Source organism: Rhinolophus ferrumequinum, chromosome 17 (genome assembly GCF_004115265.2).
Source record: "Rhinolophus ferrumequinum isolate MPI-CBG mRhiFer1 chromosome 17, mRhiFer1_v1.p, whole genome shotgun sequence".
Taxonomy (NCBI): Eukaryota; Metazoa; Chordata; class Mammalia; order Chiroptera; family Rhinolophidae; genus Rhinolophus; species Rhinolophus ferrumequinum.
This window is the reverse complement of record NC_046300.1, coordinates 59,500,885-59,521,907: the sequence shown is the minus strand read 5'-3', so window position 1 is coordinate 59,521,907 and position 21,023 is coordinate 59,500,885. Positions and strand designations below refer to the sequence as shown.

At 41.2% G+C, this 21,023-nt stretch overlaps 1 protein-coding gene across 24 annotated transcripts in view; it reads left to right on the top strand.

Annotated features, from left to right (window-relative positions):
• The window catches only part of MAGI1 (membrane associated guanylate kinase, WW and PDZ domain containing 1), a 574,001-nt gene that overhangs the window by 394,532 nt on the left and 158,446 nt on the right, over positions 1-21,023 (top strand). Inside the window, exon 1 of one of the 24 annotated variants that reach the window (XM_033131856.1) lies at positions 11,656-11,805. The exons of the other annotated variants lie outside the window; for them this stretch is intronic. The gene's annotated coding sequence lies outside the window, so the exon portion shown is untranslated. Of the gene's footprint in view, positions 1-11,655; positions 11,806-21,023 lie in introns of those variants that run through there. 24 annotated transcript variants of the gene reach the window in all.

The following is a 21,023-nucleotide window of genomic DNA, read 5'->3' as shown; positions in this document are numbered from 1 at the left end:
CGTTGGGCTAACTCAGTCTGTCTAAATTTATTAATAAAATTTTCTAAAGCATGGCCTGATTTAAAAAGTGAGAAACTCATATTTTATCTTTTAAGTGAAGGCAGTAAACATCACATGTCTGTGTCTCAATTTTCTGATGTGTAAAATAAGTTGACATAGATGATGTCTAAACACCCTGTCACCTTGATCATCCTAAGATTCTGGGTCTAGAATCTTCTAGAAGAAACCAGAACTTAATTCTTAATCTATTGGGGGCTGTCAGCTGTCTTTTATAATAGGCTGAAATCTATCACCCCTCCCCAGCCACCAGCAGAGCCCAGAGTGCATGTTCCCAAAGCCTGCCTGTGATTTCAGGGGTTACTGGGCAATCCAGAGCTTGTCCCTCCACATCTCAGGGTCCTTGGACTTCAAGCTAAGCACGTCCTTGGATTTTGCTTCTTAAGTTTGGATTTTTCTGTGTTGTGGTTTTTCTCTTTGTGAAAATATGTAAAGTAGGACTTTTTGACTTCTGAATCTATAGATTGTTCCTTAAGGCTCAGACTTCTGCTAGCATCCTCCACCTTAGTCCAGCTAGAGATCTGACTTTTCATTCGCCCCAGCCATAGATATTCCAACCAGGTGCCAATACAACTCTGGAGGGAAAGAAGCTCTCAAAATGCTTTAATAAAATAATCTCTATAACTCAGAGCTCTGCCACATAGGGAAGAGTTATTGATAGAAAAAGATCATTGTTATACTTTGAGTTTTCTTAGTAGTGTTTGAAGATTTATAAAAGCTTTTTCTACCTGGAAGTATAAATGCTCGATAAAACCCCCAGTTAGAGTCCATTAAAGAAATAGGAAAAGCACCAGGTCTAACATTTAAATGGCTTGAACAGCTTGTTTTTCATCTTTGCTGTACGTATCTGCCATTCTGCTTGTGTTGTGCTGATAAGAATTGCGGAAGGATGTACTGGCATGAACATTTTTAAAAGTGGGCTTGCTGTGTCATGATGCAAACATTTATCTCCATGGATCACCTTAATGCTCAAGTCAGCGATTGTAGCAGTTCCCACCTGGATTGATCACCGAGCAGCCCTCATCCCACACTTCTCAGTGTTCGGAGACCGGCCACATCTCTCACCACCTTTAGGGCACCACAGCAGGAAACCCTCCCACTGGGGCAAACGTCCGCATTGTGGCTTTGTCCTTGGTGGCTTTACTTTTTCCTTAGTGCCATTTCTTTTATATCTGGTAACATAGGGGATAGGGAACAGTTCACGTTTCCTCTACACCTATTAAATTAATGGCAGGTGGCTGTTTTGGGTTGTTTTTTTTTTTTTAATCCAAAACTATCTTTAGAATTTGGTCTAGCAGTTGCAGTCTCTCCTTGTTAAAGGATAGAATAAGTGATGGGGTCCATTTTTCATTGTACGATCCTAATGAACCATTTTAATTTAAAAGAGACTGATTTAATGGCAATGTTGTGTCACTTTCTCTGAAGCGATAGAACACCAGCACCGATACATGCTATGCTATCTCCTATGCACTTGTCTCAAACCAGTGTTTTTAATGTCACAATGTGACAATATTAATTATTTTTATTCTTATATATGTGGAGTTTGGTATTTTGCCAAGAAAACAAGCTTTGAAGTCAGATTTGTTTTAGTTTTCCAGATTTATTGAGATATAATTGATAAATAAAAATTACATATACTTAAGGTATACAATGTGATGATATAGTATACAGTTGTGAAATGATTACCATAATCAAGTTAACTAACATACCCATCACCTCACATACTGACCTTTGTGTGTGTGTGGTGAGAATACTAAAAAAAATCTACTCTTTTACAAATTTCAAATATGCAATACAGTATTTTTAACTACAGTTATCTGGCAATACATTAGATCCCCAGGGCTTATTTATTTTATAACTTAAAGCTTGTACCCTTTGACCAGCATCTCCTCATCTCCTCCAACCCTCAACCCCTGGCAACCACTGTTCTACTCTCTGGTTCTGTAAATCCTGGTTTTTTAGATTCACATACAAGTGATCATACAATATTTATCTTTCTGTGTCTAGCTTGTTTGACAGCATAATGTCCTCAATGTTTGTCATAAATGGGAGGATTTCTTTCTTTTTTTAATGACTGCATGATATTTATATAATAGCAATAACTATGTATTATACATATGTACATATAAATATATATAGTTCACATCTTCTTTATCCATTCAACCTAAGATACTTACTTAGATTGTTTCCATATCTTGGCTATTGTGAATAATGCTGCAGTGAACAAGGGAGTGAGTATAGATATCCCTTTGGAATACTGATTTCATTTTCTTTGGCTATATACCCAGAAATGGGATTGTAGAATAATTCAGATTTGTTTTAAACCTGTTCACCACCCATGAGCCATGTGAACTTAGACAAGTTTTGTAGCCTCTCCGAGTCTCCATTTTCTCATCTGTAAAAAACGAAAAAATCTCTTATAAGGGTTTGGGGCAGATTAAATAAGGAATGGATTAAAAATCATAGTGTTGCACGTAGCATATACTGAGCGAGCACCACAAGAATATTAGAGATATTTCAACAGAGAGCAAAGGACGAAAAATGAAAGAAAATTTAAAGTAGTATATAGACAAATTTTCAAATAAATCATTGGTATTTTGGAAACTGAAAATATTGCAAAATCAGCCAAATGCATGGAAATGTCCCTCAGATTTTTAGGTAGTTTTATTTAAAGTAGGTTGGAAGATGGGGTCAAATACAGCTTCTTCTTCTTCCTGATAAGATTAGAAAGAGTGGCTAAGAAAAGTGTAAAGATGATTAAGTCCTTTGCTTTGGAACACAATTCATGTTTATGGTGATACGTGACATGACAAAATCTTTCTGGTTGTCTCCGTCAGATGGTCACCTGAGGGAGATATTCTCAAGAAGATGTTAAAGTTGGCCCCTTATTTGTGAGTTCGTTAAGGAAAGTAAACTCCAAGACGAGCACTGTTATTTTCATTGTTGTATGACTTTTTTTTTACCCCCACCTATGAGAAGGATTTGAGCTATGGAGCGTGCCACGTGTGTGTATAACCTGATCCTTTCAGTTCCTTAGTTCCTTAGTGAGAAGCTTGATTTAGAAGAATAGTAGTCCTTGAGAATGAAGTTCCTAAAGAGTTTTGCTGGAGGAGGGTCATTGTTCTGTGCAGTTTTCTGTCATTTGCATTAGAGCAAATATGTGCATTTGGGAGATCATAGCCCCTTATAGGAGAAGTGATTTTAGGTCACATAGAGCTTTTATGCCTGGTGCTATAGCCCATTTCTTGAGTTACTGGTTAAAAATGCAGATTCCTAGGCTCCTCCTCTGGAAATTCTGACTGATCAGGGTGGGGTCTAAATCTCCATTTTTAAAAAAATGTTTTTGTTAAAGCAAGAAGCCCAGTTGAAACTGTATATTCAAGCCAGTTTGGGCAATCCTGGCCTCTACAGTTAATCCAGTGGAAGCATTGGCTAAACCCCTGTGTTTCTTAGAAGTGAAAGGTGGGCTTTCTCGAACCACAAGACCTGAATTTGGGGAAGTGGCTGAGAGGGAATGGTGCAAGGAAAAAATAAAATCTATCACTAACTTTGATTAAACGTCGTGTAGCGGCGTATTACTTAGAAACTGATTCCGCTGATGACCAACAATCTCACTGTTTCAGAGGGGAGGCCAAAAAAGTGGTTGTCATCTGTGAGGAATGAAAATCAATCACTTAAAAATGGAACTTTTAGGTGCTGGGTGAGTGTTGATAGCGTCTGCCTAGACATTGTACTTAACATGGAGAACGATGATCATCTTTCAAAGGTGAGAAAGCCTGAACTCCCATAGATCTGCAAGACAGTGACAGAGAGCGACTGCAATATGGCCAGATCTGGACCAGATGCCATTTTATCATTATTAACAGACTCTTGGGTTTGGAGCAGGGTGTTCCCTATTGAAGGCATGTGCCGAGTGACATCAATGGAGGATTAGGCCGTGGTTGGGGGACTCGTCTACATGGATATCACACATTAATTACTGATTAATTTTAAGCCTCGTGTAATATGGTGACTCCCTACCAAGAGCAGATTGAACAAGGTGATTATGTTATTGAAGGAATGTCAGACTAGGAAAATTGAACCACCTAATGGTTTTGAGGGTCCACTTTGTGCCTGGCACAAAGTTCTGGAAATACCATGGTAAGATGGAGAGTCAAAACTGATGAGGAGACCGGCACTGATCAATTTACTTCAGTAAGTATGTAATTACCAAATGGGATACGCACGAGCAAGGGGAGGAATAAGGTTCTGTGACAAGATATGACAGTGGCATCTAACAAAGTGTATTCATTATCTCTTTCTGTGTAAGAAATCACTCCCAAAGTTCCCCAAAACTGAGCCATTTAAAACAACAAATGTGTAATCTCACACAGTTTCTGGGGGTCAGGAATCCGGGAATGGTATAAGTTGGTGGTCCTAGCTGAAGGATTCTCATGAGGCTGAAGCCATACTACTGATTGGGGCTACAGTCATCCGGAGTCTTGGCTGGGTTGAAGGATGGACTTTGAAGATCTCTTACGTGGCTCTGGCAAGAGGCTTCAGTTATGGGCTGCTCACACACGACGGCTGGCTTTCCTCCAGAGCAAATAGTCCAAAACGGAGTCAGAAAGAGTGTGTGCACATCACCAACATGGAAGTGGTAGTGTCTGTATAACCTAACCTTGGAAGTGACATATACCATTACTTCTACATTCTACTGGTCACATAGACCTGGTACACTGATGGTGGAGAATACACAAAAGTCTTAATACCAGGAAATTGGCACCATTAAGGTCTATCTTGGAGGTCACCAACTCACTGAGTCCAGGGAATGTTCGCAGGCTTTTCTGAGAAGGTGCTGTTCAAGCGGAGACACAATGGATGAGTACATGAAATGGGGAGTGTGGTGGAGAGCCTTTTCTGGGTGGTCAGCATGGTATGTTTTGATACTGAATGAAAACTGGTGTGGATAGAGCAGAAATAGCTGGGAATCATGTGCTGAGAGGTGATGCTGAAGCGGTTGGTGGGGACCAGAGTGTACGTGTCCTTTTAAGTTAAATTAAACACCTCATTCTTTGGAGACTTAAACTGGTGAATGACACAATCAGATTCACCCACCTCCTCCCATTTTTTTAACCGCTCTGGCTACTGTGAGCAGAATGGATTATAGGTATGGAAGCCAGTTTAGAAGCTATTATAGTTATCCAGCCTAAAGATCGTGGTGGACGAGAAGAACATTGGCAGTAGAGATAGTACTAGATGGACATGAAATATATTTAGGAGGAAAATTTGTCAGATCTTAGAGATGCACGGAAAGTATTATTCAGGATGATTGCAGAAGTTCTGATTTACAGAACGGGATGGATGGAGTTAACGTTCACTAATAGAGTAAACCCTGGAAGCAGAACAGGTATATGAAATACATGACAGAACTGACCCTGAACTTAGAGATATCATTACACGCATTGAGTAAATGTATTAGGTTATTCAGGTATGGAGACAAGCAGGGAGCTCTTTGCCAGGAAAAATGTAATTCCATTCTGATTCACAAAAGCATGCTAAGTTTCTAGAACCATATGACAGGTTTTGTTTTCTGTTTTAATTTATGTGTGAGTTGCTAAAGTCTGGCAATGTATGGCAGGAAATTCTTGGTGTTTCTCTTTTGATTATCATTCTTGTTCTTTAAAGCAAGTTGTTGAACTCTTTTAAATCCCAGCTTAGGGTGGCTGGATGGCTCAGTTGGTTAGAGCACGAGCTCTTAACAACAGGGTTGCTGGTTTGATTCCCACGTGGGCCAGTGACCTGTGCCCTCCACAACAGGATTGAAGACAACAAGCAGCCGCTGGGCTTCTGGAGGGGCGGCCAGATGGCTCAGTTGGTTAGCGCGAGGGCTTTCAACAACAAGGTTGCCAGTTCGATTCCCACATGGGATGGTGGGCTGCGCCCCCTGCAACTAAGATTGAAAACGGCAACTGGACTTGGAGCTGAGCTCTGCCCTCTACAGCTAGATTGAAGGACAACGACTTGACTTGGAGCTGATGGGTCGTGGAAAAACACACTATTCCCCAATTAAAAAAAAAAAAATCCCAGCTTAATTTATTTTTTGAAGTAATTTTTAGGGTCATTGGGCTATGTTAGTTGAGACCTCTATTTCTCTTTCCCTCTATCTCCAAAATAAATTCACTAATGAACTCTCTCTCACACACAAACACATATACACTCTTAATTCATCAAAGAATTATGACATGTTATAAAATTATAACATTTGAGAGTCTAAGGGAACTAGCAGCTGATCATTTTTGTATTCTAGGCAAGAAATATGTTGAACACCTACTTTGTGTCAGGCTCTGTCAAGGGTTTTCATATTTTTAATAATGGCACCTTCTCTCACCCATCAAAGATTTACTCTGTACCAAGCATGGTTCAGGGAACGTGTTGCCTGCCAGCCAATGGACTTCGAGCTCTCATCTCCCATCCATTCCCTTGAGTGGCAGAGAACAACAACCATACGCTGCCCATGAGCAATTTACACCCCCACCATAGGGCATGAACGTGGCATGGCAACAATAGACAAGATAAGGCCCAGACGCGTTGCCCCATAGCTATTCTGAGGAGAGGCGAAATCCCTAGAGTATAATGATATCCGTGATGTTAGAGGTTGTTGTCTTGTTTGGTTCACTGAGTCCCAAGCCTCGGAAGGGACCTAACACTGAGTAGACCCTCAGGATATATTTGTTGAAAGAATGAACAAATCGCTGAGTGAGTGTGTGTGTGTGTTTGTGTGTGTGTGTGTGTGTGTATTTTGAAATAATTTAGACTTGGAGAAAAGTTGCAGAAATAGTATGGGGAGCTCCTATATCCTCTACCCAGCTTCCCCTGATATTAACATCTCACGTATCCATGGCACAATGATCGAAACCAGGAAATTAACATTGGCACACCACTATTAACTAAACTAAAGACTATTTGGATTTCACCATTTTTTCCAGTAATGTTCTTCTGTTTCAGGATCCAATCTAGGATCTACATTGCGTTCAGTTGTCATGTCTCCTCCAATCTGGGATACTTCTCAGTCTTTCTTTGTCTTCCATGACCTTGACACTTTTGAGGAAGAGCTGTAGTCAGTTATTTTGTAAAATCTCCACTAATTTAGGGTTTGCAGATGACTGAGGGCTGGCAAAAGACTTTGTGCTGGAAGAGACTTCGTGAAGAAAGTGGGACTTTTGCTGGGCTTGATACAAAGTTGAGACTTGGATTGACAGAGGCCTTTTCAGGCAAGGAGAATGGATTGTATCTGTCCTGGAGCATTTTGGTGTTGTCTTGGTTCTTCTTTGCATGTGCAAGTAATGGGGAGCCTTAGCTGACTGGTTAAGTTGTAATCACTCCTTGTCCAGCGACCCTGCTGCTTTGGGTCCTGTGCTTCTCCCATCAGCAAGAAGGTCTTCTTGACTGGAGCTCAACCCCAGCCTCCAGATATCGCCTGCTGTGCTACTGGATTCAGACTTTAGCTTCCTGGGTGTCACAGCTGATGTGCTTCTGGTCCTCTTTTTACCAGACTTACACCCTTCTCCAGTCTGGGGACATAGGGTCTCATATTTATTGTTATCTTTTTTATTACGACTATTATATTTGCTAAGATTTAGTAAGTACTGCATGCCAGACTCTAGGTTATGCCTTCTCAATAGGGAGCAATATTATCCCTAAAGGGACAAACATTGGTTCTTGGGGCAGATGTGAAAAAATCTTTCTCTTTTTATGTGTAAGTACAGGTAGGCCTACAATACCTAAACAGGCATGCAAGATATCTGTAGTATTAAAATTTCACTGGAAGGTGGTGTAGGCACGTTCATTAGGGGACAAGAAACCTAAGAAAGCCTATTAATTGGCTTGATAATGAAATAAGATTTTAAAACATTGATCTAGGCCTAATGATATACTTATATTATCTATTTAATTTTAAAACCTTACCTCAAGGGAAGTATTCTTATTATACCCATCAAAAAAATACAAATGAGGAAACTGAGGATTAGTGGAATTGAGTAATTTGCCCAAGGTCACACAGCCCAGGGTAGACTGGGGATATCCGCCCAGACTCCAAAGGCCAAGGTCTAAACACTGATCATTCCTGTCAATTTGTAGCCTTACTCATATTAAAAAGTAGTTAGAAAGTCAATAGAAAAAGTACGTTGTGTATCTTAAAACCAAGGAAAAGTTTTCTAGGCTTAGTTATTCATTGGAATTTCCTGTTCTATTACCCTAGGATTAGGGTTAATAATTGTGGGTCAGCTCTGTATACATTTGCAATACTGATGTTAGGATTCTAGTTAGGTACAGGAACATAATTACATGAAGCAGGGCCCTTTTGTCTGTTTCCTGTGGTATCTCCAGTGTCCAGAACAATGCAACACACAGGAAGTGCTCAAACAATATGTGTTGAATGAATAAAGGGGAAAGGGTGATATATTTTAAGAAAAAAATGTCAAAACCAAACTGAATTAATTCTCTTTGATGTTAGGGATATGATGTTTGCACTTAAAAAAATAAGCACCAACCACTAAAATGTAGGACAAGACTCATACCTACCACAGAGAAAATAAGTTCTGGGTGGCCAGTTGAGTTTAATGTAGAAACCACCTCCAGCCACTCAAACTCTAAATGTATGACTTCATATCGTTATACCATGTAGAGCTGACAGATTAAATCAGACTTTATTTTTCCATCCATTTTGAGGGGCTCGAATAAAACCCATAATATTATTGTTTGAGATAGAATGGCGATAATACAATTGAGTGAAATATAAAGCATCTTCTTTATCAGTTGAGCATTAAAGACAGCTATTTATGTTTGAGGTGGGGAGTAAACCTACCTGAGATGTTTCATTGCACTGGACAGATGAGCAGAAATCCCAAGTTGGATGAAGATATACAAGAAATTTTGAAATTTCCTCCCCTTAAGAAAATTTACATTTACCATCTGTAAACAGGAAACATAGATTAATCAGCGTATTACACAAAACTTAAATTCATCTTAGAATCCTTACTGAGGCGTAACACACGTATCGTCTTAAACTAGGTTGAAGATTCAGGAGTGGCTACAGATTTAAACTGGATTTGCCAAACTATCCCCTACAGGCAAATGAAAATTTCAGTTTACATGGGCCCTTGCCCAAAAGTAAGTAATTCAAAGGACCAGAGCCCAAGAAGGCTAGAGTGGCTCAAAAGAAGCCCATTTTAATACACCGGGGGTGCCAAAAAAATGTATGTAGGTGGACACTTTGGTCAACGTTGCTCAAGCAGTAGTTCGCCGTAATCAGAAGTGTCTGGACACTGATGGTAACCACTTTGAGCACCTCTTGTAATTGCAAAAGTCAAACGTGACTTGTATTTATCTTTTGTTATCGGTATATATTGAATATTACAATTTTAAAACAGTTTTTTCCTTTCTTAAAATGTGTATACATTTTTTGGCACCCTCTGTATGAGTAGGGATAGACAAAGGGATGGTGACATCACCATCACATCCTCATTTTTTTATTCCTGGTGGCAGTTACCAGCAGCAATGAGAGGGCCTCTAAGAAAATCTACCACAAGTACAAATGAAACCGAAGTTGCTCAGAATGTGAGAGCGGTTAGGAATTTTGCTGGCTGCTTCAAAGGCTAAGCCACTCTTCCACCCCTGTGTTAGACTCAAGCTTCTTTTGGATGTGGGTTCAAATATTTCTTTCTCAAATTCTCATTTTTTAGAGTCTTGTAAAGTGGCTTTTTTGTTTCCCTTTGTTTTTAATTCTTCTTTTCCCACTCCCTTGAAGCTTATAAGACTTGGCATAGTTCGAGGGCAGTGTTGGGAAATAGGGACACACACACACACACACACACACACACACACACACACACACACACGATCAGATCCTAAATACCAGGGCAGGTTGTACTAGAGCCCTCTTCAGGAAGAGGTGATGCTTCCCTGCTTCTAGTACAGGCTTTCTGCCACCTAACACTCACTCTTTGAGAACCCTCCCAGCAGGAACGCCCTGTACTACACGTGCTCCATTCCACACACTGAATGACCTAATTTAATTATTCAAAATTGAAAAATCACTTTCACTTCAACAGGAGTATCTCAACCCCACCCCCTTCTTTTGGAGTTACTAACCTAGACATTCATTTTCTGCATCTTACCAGAATCATGCTTATCTAGTCCTCTGATGAGCTCCACTTAGGGAAATTGTACCAGCTTTGCTTTGGGGAACCCCTCATGTCAAATCCTTCCCCTGTGGCTGCTTAAAAAGTAAAAAAAATAAAAAAGACACAAGCGAATATGATATTACTCACTCATTGGCTAATGCATTTTCATACCCTCGGGGGGAGGCCTGCTTCAATGTGTATTGTGGATTCTATTGTCCTCTTCTATATATAATTCACATGGAAAATTATTTTAACATTATATAAAGTATATCAAATAATTGCTTTTCGGCTTCTGCCTTGGTGAATGTTTTGCTGTCCCAGGCAGGGATGTGAGCACGTGGGGGCCAATCCCAGTGTAGTCAAATCAGTTATTTCCCGTGAATGCCCACTCACAATTACGATGGTCCACCTGAAATGAGAACTAAAATTCTGTATTAATAAAAAGGACAAGCTGGCTTGAGGTGACAGGTTCAAAGATGCTCTTGGAGGATTCTTTTTCTTGGCCCAGGGAGTCCTGTTATTTTTCCCGCAGGTTTTATCCTTGCCCAAGAAGACGTGAAATATCTTCCAAAATTCAAAAGGCATGCTCTCTTGGCCTTAAAGTTTACAAAAGGCAGTAGCTTGGGGGGACTAAGACACAGGACTTTGAACTTGGACTGATTTGGGACCTTGCTCCAAGCACTTAACTTCTCAGTTGAGTCAACTTTGGCAGTTACTTAACCTCTCTGAACCCATCTTTCTCATCTTTCAAAGAGAAGACAAATAGTTACCCCTTTCTAGGGTGGCAGGAGGCTGAGAGGCATTTGTATTTGGGATGGAAAGCAGCGCCAGGATAGATTTTGAAGGGACCTTGAATGTTTTGTTAAGGTGGTTAGCCTGTATTTCATGGATTAGGGCCAATACAAGTTTCCAGAAGAGTGAAAATATGATTGGATTTGTATTAACCAAAGTGGGGGTGTAGAGGGGAATACCAGAACAGTGCTTTAAAAATGGTCTGCACCAGTAAAGAATATTTTTCTTAATTACTTAATAAAACGACAGGTGCCATTTGATAATTGTTATTGTAAGTAAAATGATGATGGTGATGATGATGGAAGGTTCAACTTTATTCTTCTTCAATTTAAGGTAAATCCAGCAGTCCTGTTAGACCCACACCTCCAAATCCATTTCCAAGGTTGCAGCAACTCTTAGTGGGCCCACATTTCCTTGGCTACCCTGGGCTGGGACCACGTGACCCCCTCGGCTGCTCGGTGCCCTGAAAACCTTGTTTACACCCCACCCCCACCCACACCCACACCCAGACCATGTGGACGGGGGCCGGGGGGGGGGGGTGGGGGGGAGGCCTCGCACTCCGAGGGGGATCCCGCGGCGGCCCCGACTGTGAATAGCGCGCATTGACGCCGCTGCGGCCCGAGCGATCTGGCTGGAGACGCCCGGGCAGTGCCTCTGCCTGCGGGCCCCATAAAAGGAGCAGCTGCCGCCGGGGCCGCTCAGACTCGCGGGAATGAGGCGGGCGGCGGCTGAGTGCGCGCCTGGGCGCCGGCGGTGACCGAGGCGAACCTAGGGGCCGCTCGGGGGCCCGCAGGTAACCACGCGCGGGCGGGTTTTGTCCTTGGGCTTGGAAGTGACAGCAGGAGGGGGGGCGGGGTCAGGAAGGCAGGAAGGAGGCTGGGCAGGAATGAGAAAGGGGAAGCAGGGAAGGAAATAAGGAGGAAAGGGCAGGAAGGAAAAGGGGAGGGAAGAAGGAAGGAAGGAGCCGCGCCAGGGAGCCGCCGGGACGCGCTGCACTTGCCTGCAGCCCTGGCGTTCAAGTTCCCCACCTCCGCCCTCGCCCCGCCGGCGGGCGCCGGCCACATCCCTCCCCGAAAGGCTCCCGCGCGGCGCGGATGCCCCAGCCAGCCATGTTTCCTGGGCAGGCGTCCCGGCCCGGCCCGCGGAGCAGCGAGGCCCGCTCGCCGGGACGGCCGTGGCTGCGGCGTGGGGACAGGTGGAAGGAGATGGGAGCGGCCAGGCGCCTCCGGGCTTTCGCTGATGAGGGGTTGCGGTCCGTGGGAGGATGCTTTGCTTTGCCCCCAGCGGGTTGAGAGCCAGGGCGCCTTCCTCCTTGCTGCCTCCCGTTCCTGCCGTCCCCACTTCACTGGCCCGCTGCCACTTAATGAATTGTTGGCTTACCCACCCCCACCCCACCCCCAGGAGCCTGTAGTTTGAGCTTCTTTAAGAGTGTTGTTTGCGTAAAACGACTCAGCTGGAGAAAATGGAGAGGATCTGAAAAGGAGGAGGCCCTTTTGTGCAGAGCCCAATGTAAAGCCGTCTTTCTCCCTGCCACCAGTGGGCCTGTGGTGGTCCCCAACACAGAAGGAAGGATGGTAGGGCACCCCAGACCTCCTTGGCTTGCAGTCTGGCAGCTGCTCCTTCTCCTCCTGTCTTGGGATTCTTCCTCTGTGAGTAAAAGGTTGCCCTGAAGCTGTGAGGACCCCATTTTACCTGGAATGCCCCCGAAACCTCTTGGCTCTAGTTTCCATGGTGTCCCCGTGCACTGACAGGAAATGCAACTCTTGGCAATCATGCCTGTCTGCCATGAGCAGTTTCTTCCTGCAGACCAAAACGGGCCCACATTAGTGGACTGTATGCATTCTAGTCTGAGTTGGGGGTTATTAGAGACCTTTGCTTGGAGCTCTTGGACAGTAGTTTGGTAGCTCCTCAGTTACTCTTACTACTCAGTTGAGCATTGTCCTTAATTCTCTCCTGATCATGAAGCTTCCTAGGTGGCCTTTTCTACAACGTGTGGTGTGTCCCAACCCCATGGTCTGCCCTAAAGTGGCCCTGTGTTGGTTTATATGTGCGATAGAACATGTGTGATGGTAGTTCTAAGACAGAATGAATACGGACAGTATAACCACAGCAGTGAGTTATGTGGAGTATCTAAGCAGGGGTCAGACACTGTTCTCGGCTCTTTACACCTGTTATGCTCGTCGATACACATACAGCCACCACGAATCCCCAGCTAGCAGATAAATAGAAACACAGGGAGATTAATTTGTCCAGTGTCCACAGCAACCACATGGCTGTGCTGAGATTTGAATCTAGGCAGTATCACTCCAGAGATCATGCTCTTAACTGTGCAGTCAGATAGATTTAGGTTGCACTGTGGATGCAACATTTACAGAATGTGTGAGTTAACTTGTATAAATCCTACATGATACATCATATAATAATGAATATAAAATTCCTAGCACATAATTTATAAAGTTATTATTTTTTAGATGTATGTTGTAGTTGCAAGAGCACAGTGCCATAACCAGTTATAGATTTTAAAGCAGAGGCTGTCTGTGTTTATGTTCCACTCTCACTTAGGGGCTAAATGAACTTGAAAATACGCGTACCTCAACCTCTCAGAAACCTGTTTTCTCATCTGTAATGTGGGTTGTTCTGCAACCATATTAGAAGATGTACTTAAAACAGCACAGAGCTTGGCATACATAGTGCTCAGGAGACATTGCTCTTTTTTGTTTTGTTTTGTTTTATAAATCAGCATAGGCTACTGTATTGGGTTTGTTTTGGTTTTGTAATATCTGGGTTAGTATGGTTCAGCATTACTCTTTGGTCTGTAGTGTGTCAAAAACCCTCTACAAATCTTACCTTAAAGAGTTTGCTTGTGCACATGTACACCCACACTCATGTTCTTGCATGTGTGCCTGTGTGTGTGTGTGTGCAGGCGCATACACACAGGCACACACACGCACACACACACACACACAACCCAGAACATCTACATTTGAACTTACAAGAACTTAGTGAATTCTGACTCATTCAGTAAGAGCTCTGTTGGTCTTGGCAAAGCAGTGACTGACTTTTCAGGGCTCGGGAAACTTCAAAGTTAATTTTAAAGCTGAAAACCAGCTGGAAGAATTAACACCACACCTAGTAGTTGCAAGGAAAAAAATGGATTGACTGGCATTTACTTTCTTCCTAGGCTTTTAAATATTGTACATTCTGTTAAACTGTTAGGAATAATCAATTGGATTCTTCACTTAGTTGAACAATTCTAGAATGAGTACCATTTCAGATATGGTTCTGTAGATGTTAGTAAGTGAAAAGAAGTCATTTAATGAAACAGTTTTAAAATACAATGCTGGCATAGATTAATGTGTTTTAAACAGCTGTTTAGAATTTGGCTAAGATAATTGTTTATAAAGGAAGAGGATGCTGTAAGATCAGTGTTTATAAAAAATAATGTATCGACTAGAAAACAAATGCCCATGAATAAGAGACGTTAAAGAAATTGTCTCATTCATACAATGAGGTGAGTACACCCCACTGAGAGAATGAGGTGTTTATATATGATGATATGGAATGGACCGTTGCAACATCAACTTCATGAGGTCAAGAATTTTTGTCCATTTTGATCACCTCTTTTGCACCTCCTAGAACAGTGCTTGCTACCTAATAGTTGTTCAATAAATAATTCAATGAGTGAGTGAGTATTACTCAGTGAGACAAAACAAGGTATTGAACAGTGTGTGTAGGTCATTGCCAGGTATGTTTTTAAATGAGTGAATGTATTTGTGTGTGCATGTGTGTAGAAAACAATGGTTTTGTCCAAGGAGGGGCTTGGAGGGTTGAAGATGGGGGAGTGTTTGTGTTGGTTGGTTGGTGGGTTGGCTTTTTGTAACATACCGCACTATTTGCATGTACTAATTAAAACATTTATAGATTTTAAATATTAAAACATTCCAGAGGATTTCCCTGAGTTTGGTCTTAATTTTTAGTCTATGTAATTCACCCTTCTTGTTAGTCCTTTGCTACAGGCTGTATAATTTCTTTGCCTTGTTGGAATACCTGCAGCCCTTTGATAGGATGAAGAGCATGGATTTTGGGGTGGATGGGAGTGTGCACGAGGTGGAATTCCTATGTAATAATAAGTGGTGCATCGTCCTGCCTGTGAGATCGCTCATGAGGCACACCGACTGTTGTCCTTTGGAGCTGTCTTCATAGACCTCACGCCTTACACAGAGCATGGTCTCTCTCAGGAACTCCACAGATATTTTAAAGTGAATGGATGGCTAGAGTATGAGTCACCTAAGAATTTATAATTGCATAGCAGTAAGGGCAAGTCTCAATTGTTGCTTCAAGATGAGTACTTCCTAGTCTTTGAGAAGCACCTTACACGCACTTTTAGAATTCCGACCTCTGTATGGGTCCATTAGGGAGATGGTTTCCAAAGTGCAAGATGACCTATAAGAATACGAGAAGAAACTATCGAGAGTTCTGTGTACATTTAAAAAATGTTGTCTTTTTGAATATCATATACAGAGGGTGGCAAAAATATGTATACATATTTTAAGAAAGGAAAACTGTATTAATTGTAATATTCAATATATACTGGTAACAAAAGATGAATGCAAGTCACGTTTGACTTCTGCAATTACAAGAGGGGCTCAAAGTGGTTACCATCAGCATCCAGACACTTCTCATGACGGCGAACTGCTGCTTGAGCAACATTGACCAAAGTGTCCACTGATATACATTTTTTGACACCCCGGTATATATCCCGAGTGTTAATAGTATTTGGTATTTATTTTTCTCTTCGTTGTTTTGATTTGTTTGGCTGAACCATTGAAAGTTAGTTGCCCACATTATGCCATGTCACCTTTGCCAACTTTTTTTTTTTTTTTTTAATTTTTACCTTACTGTATTTTGGGATGAGTGCTACACTCCTATGGAATTCTGGAGTGACGTTAGAGTCTGGAAGAAATACGAGTATATATTTTAAGTTGTTAGTATGAGTTAGTATGTCAAATTTTTAGTATGAGTCCATTTATAAGATTTGGGTCTTAATTTCCATTAACCTGAACTCTCTCGATAAACTAAAACTAACGCTCAAGTGTCTACTGCAGACCTCCAAACAAAGATACTGATCCTTAATGTCCGAAAAGAGATCGATACAGGTAACAACGATATAGGTGACAGTGAAAGTGTTAGAAACATATTAACATGTCATGGCAGTTTCTAATTTATAATCGCATGTATTACTTAATCCACACAATAATCTCATCACACTTGCATTATGTTTGTTCTCACAGATAACACTAATCCCACTGTAATATTTTCCTCAGTATTTTTTGATATTCTGGAGCTGCCCTGCTGCTTTCTGTTAGGCTTTGGTGATGGAAAGGGCAAGACCACTCCTAATGATGCCTTAACACAGACAGAAACATAAAACTTGTCTAGACCACAAAAATGACCAAACATCCTTCCTTCCTAACTAACATGGCTGACTTCTGCTGCTTTTATTTGGTGATTATAGTTGTAGTGTTTTTCTCTTCCTCCTGCGTTCTAGGTAAGATTTATTAGGATACTCAAGCATAGCATTACCTCCCCTTCTTAACAGCATCCAGTCAAAATCTAAGCCTTGTTTCCTTGAACCCTCTCTCAAGTCACCTGATGTCACCTGACACATGCCCAACTCCTGTAAAAGCCCTTTGCAGTACCCTCCTACTGCCCACCGCTCAGTTCCCCATTAGTGTACATTCTTCCTGTTGCAATGAGTAGTAAGCCGAGTTGTTCGATTACCAGTATGTTCCTGCTGGTCTTTGAAGCATTTGCTATTTAGTTGTCTAGAAACAGAAGAACTTTTCAGAAGTATTTGAGTAATATTTTAAAGTGAAATACAGCATTTTGTCTGTAAAATAGTAATAATACATTCTAGAGAATGTGAAAAGTACCAAAAGATTCCAAGAATAAAAGGAAAATTTATATTAATTCTATAACCAGGAATAATCATTATGAACACTCAGTTACATTTCCTTTATATCTACTTCTGCATCCCTCTCTCCATATATACACACACACAAAAATATACTACATATAAACTATACACACATTCTCTCAAATTATTCTATCTAAAATGATCAGTTTCTTTTTTAACTACTGTGATGACGTCTACATGATTTAATGTATTTAGATTACTGTTTATTTCTTTAGGATATCTTTCCTTAGAGATGTAAATACTTTTTAGAAGTTCTTCATATGTATTGCCCAACTATTTCTCCAAAACGATATTGGTACTTTTATCATCCAGAGGTTTGGTAACAGTCGAGAACCTGGCTTCCCGCCCCCTGAAGAGCCCCGGAGTCTCAGCCTGCTGCTGTTCTGCACGCGCTCTCCCTCCTTCCTTCTGTGTCACTGCTGACTGGTTTTTATGTTTTACCAACATGGCTGCATTTGCTGTCACGATGTGGAAAAAGGGAGCGGGGCAGTTCCGGTGAAGGGGGAGTTAATGTGCCCTGATGCCCCCCAGTGTGGATGCACTGTATTCTTCTAATACTGCTTTAAGGCAGAATCTGACTCATCATTACCTCTTCCTCAGCGCCTAGCAGGCAGGTCTGTAAAATACACTGTCTAGTAAATATTTGTTGCCGAAGTAGATGAGAATCCTGTTTCAGACGTAAAGCAACCTGTGATATTTAAAATATTTTTAATAAAATACAGCTCCCGTCCCAAACCAAATATAAAAGTTATAACCCCCTACATATTTGGACTTATATTCATTCCTTCTGTCATCCTGCAAATACTTTTTGAAGGGCTTCCTTTTCGCTAGTAAGGGAACTGGGGATATAGCAGTGAACTCAACCAAGCATACTTTATGGAGCGTGGATACAGAAAATAAACCTCAAGTAATGTAAAGTGCCAGGGAATGATACATGCTGTAATGTAAAATAGTAAAGCCGGAGGAGGAGATAGAGTGTCAAGGGTTGGTGCTTATTTTGGATAGAGTGGTCCAGGAAGGCAAATGAGAATTACAGTCTCTCTCCTATTTATTGGTTGTGCTTACTGATCCAGAATATTCCTTGTGGCTTAGATGTTAGTGAACATCTGACTACCAGTTGTCACTGTGTGTGGTTGGTGACTTTCCTTTTGAGCCCATCTCGGTGACAAGTACTTGCCATATACTATTTAGTCTCATATTCCCACTGCTCTTATGAGATAGCTATTGTGCCTCTTCTATAGAAGTAAGTGTATGGGAGTGAGTGAGGTTAAGTTACTGGCCTAAGTTCACACAGCTTCTAAAGAGCAGAGTTGATACTCAAATCCAGACTTTTTTTTTTTAAGCTTCTTAAAACGCATCCTTGGCCAAAACTAAGAAGTCTGGAGTTAGTCTTTCCCTAGCTTCCTGAGACTAAGAAGGAGAAGGCACTTGTGGCCAAAACTACTGCTGATAGGTTAATTAGAAACCGTTGGTATGTAAACTATATTTATATTGATGACAGGCTGCTTTTGTTTCCAAAAAGTGGATACTGGCGCAGGCCTCTCTTCATATGCTAACTAGCCCTCCGTACAAAGTCTGCTAACGTGTGGAGGAAGCCACCTCCCTTTGTGTCTAGGAATAGCATGGAAAAGCTTGCTCTGCCTTTGATCCGAGTTGGGCTGTAGTGAGTTATTTAACATATGTTTCCTTACACCCCCATTATTGAGCACATATGCTTTGGCCGGGGATCACAAATGTGGATGCAGGTTAAAAGGACACAGCATCTTTTTTTGTTGTTGTGCTTGTTCCCTAGAGAGCGAGGATATCCACTTCAGATGGCCCCTTGGCAACATGGTGGGGAAGAGCGTTTTCTGTTTGACAGTAGTTGGTATGTGTGTCTTTTCTCATAAAAGAAAAATACTGAAGATCAAATCGAGAGACAGTGGCTGTTTTGGGTCAGACTGCTGCCCTTCACGTCCGTCTGGTTCTGACATGAATCTTTCTCTTACTCGAGTTAGATCTAGCAGATCGAACCAGTTGAAGAGAATTACAGAGTCTGTAATTAATTTTTCAGCTCAATTACATGCATCTTTTGATATTCCTTATATTTTATTTTCCTGTTTTTAAAGAGCTTTGGTAATATTAGAGTTAAACGTAGCTAACCTGGTAAGAACCTATCTGTAGGGGATTTTTAGATATGGGTATTTCAGAAAAATGCTTAGCATACGACAGATAGTTTTGGATGAGAGAGAGAGAGATTGGTGTTTCATCACTACACTGAAAAGTGTAGTCTATCCCAGTTAAAGCATTTATTTCTAGCTGAGGCATTTTGGTGATTATCTTAGAATTTGGAGGTCTGAGTCCAGTGCTTTCCTGATTCCTGTTATTCTTCCCCCTGGTTTTATCTTTATGCTCCAACCTGTAGGTTAGGGAAAATGGCAGGGAGAGAGAAACAATTGTGATTACATTTAAAAGATCAGTAACTTCATTCTCTGTCTCTTTAAATGTATACTTTTCAAAGGTTTTGAGGAAGACATGAACTCCTAATTTGACTATTAGTTAAACAGTGATTGTTTCCTTTGTATTTACTTAATAACCTAGTGTTAAGTCAAAAGATGGGAAGGTGATTTTGGAAATATTTGAATCCAATACTGATCTCATGGTTTTTGCTTGTATTTCAAGGTATATTCAGGTCTTAAACACTCTTATTCAGGGAACATCCTTTTCTCTGCCCTCCCTTTCATTCCTTTTCCTTCCATTTTTTATTGATGATAAGAAGACAAAAATGAATAAGTTATCATTTTGGACTGTTGAGCAGGGCAGAGACAAATGAACAAATAACAATAATCCAATGTGGCAGAAGTCATAGGATGCCATAAGTCATGGGGAAAATGCTAAGGAAACACGGAGAAAGGAGTATTTTTTTCTGCTTTGAGTGTTGGGAAAGGCCACCACAGAAAAGTGGGCTTTGTAGCATCAATAGGAGTTTGCCAGGCAGAGAAAGGGGGAAGGATCTCATAGGAAGAGGTAACATAATGAACAGAGCCATGCTGGCATGAATGTGCATTGTCTGTTCATTGGCAATATATCGTGGAGTGCATCTGCCCAGTTTCCCCGAAAATAAGACCTAGCTGGACAATCAGCTCTAATGAGTTTTTGGAGAAAAAATTAATATAAGACCTAGTATTATATTATATTATATTATATTATATTATATTATATTAATTATATTATATTATATTATATTACATTGTATAAGACCCGGTCTTACAGTAAAATAAGACTGAGATTATATTAATTTTTGCTCCAAAAGACGCATTAGAGCTGATTGTCCGGCTACGTCTTATTTTTGGGGAAACACAGCAGTATTTAAGTGTGTGGAATGGATGATGGCAGATGAGGTTAGAGTAGGGTGGGGTACATTGTGAAGGATCTGAGTGTTGTGACCCTATGCTAATCCTCAGTAACAACCATTTGTCACTTGGAACCCTTTGCATTACCATAGACAGAATCTGAACTCAAATTGACTCAAACAAAAATGAGAATTTATTGGCTTATGTAATGAAAAATCCAAAGATCTATAACTGCCTTCAGGTTGGCCGGATCCAGGTACCCAAAGGCTGTTGTCATGAATCTGTCCCTATGACTCAACTCTGCCCTCTGCTGTGTTGCTTTTATTCACATCTCTGGTAGGATTTAGATTATTCCTGGAAGCTTTAGACTCCCATCCTGGCAGCTTAGCACCCTCTATGGAAAGGAGTTTCTTTTTCTTAATAGTTATGACCAAAGTCCCGAGATTGAGTCCATTTAGATTCATTTGGGTCCTGTGACCACTCCGGAACACCTCAGCTGGAGAAAAGCGGTCAGGCTGATTAGCTAGGTCAGGTTCCCGTGCTGATCTCTGGAGCTGGGAGCTGGTTGCAGTAAAATGGGGAATGGAGACTACTTACACCAATACAGTACATTTCCAATACTATAAATTCTACTCCATACAAACAAAAGGATTGGCTCCTTTGAAAATGCCCTGGAATCCTTTCTGATTTATTTTACCTTCG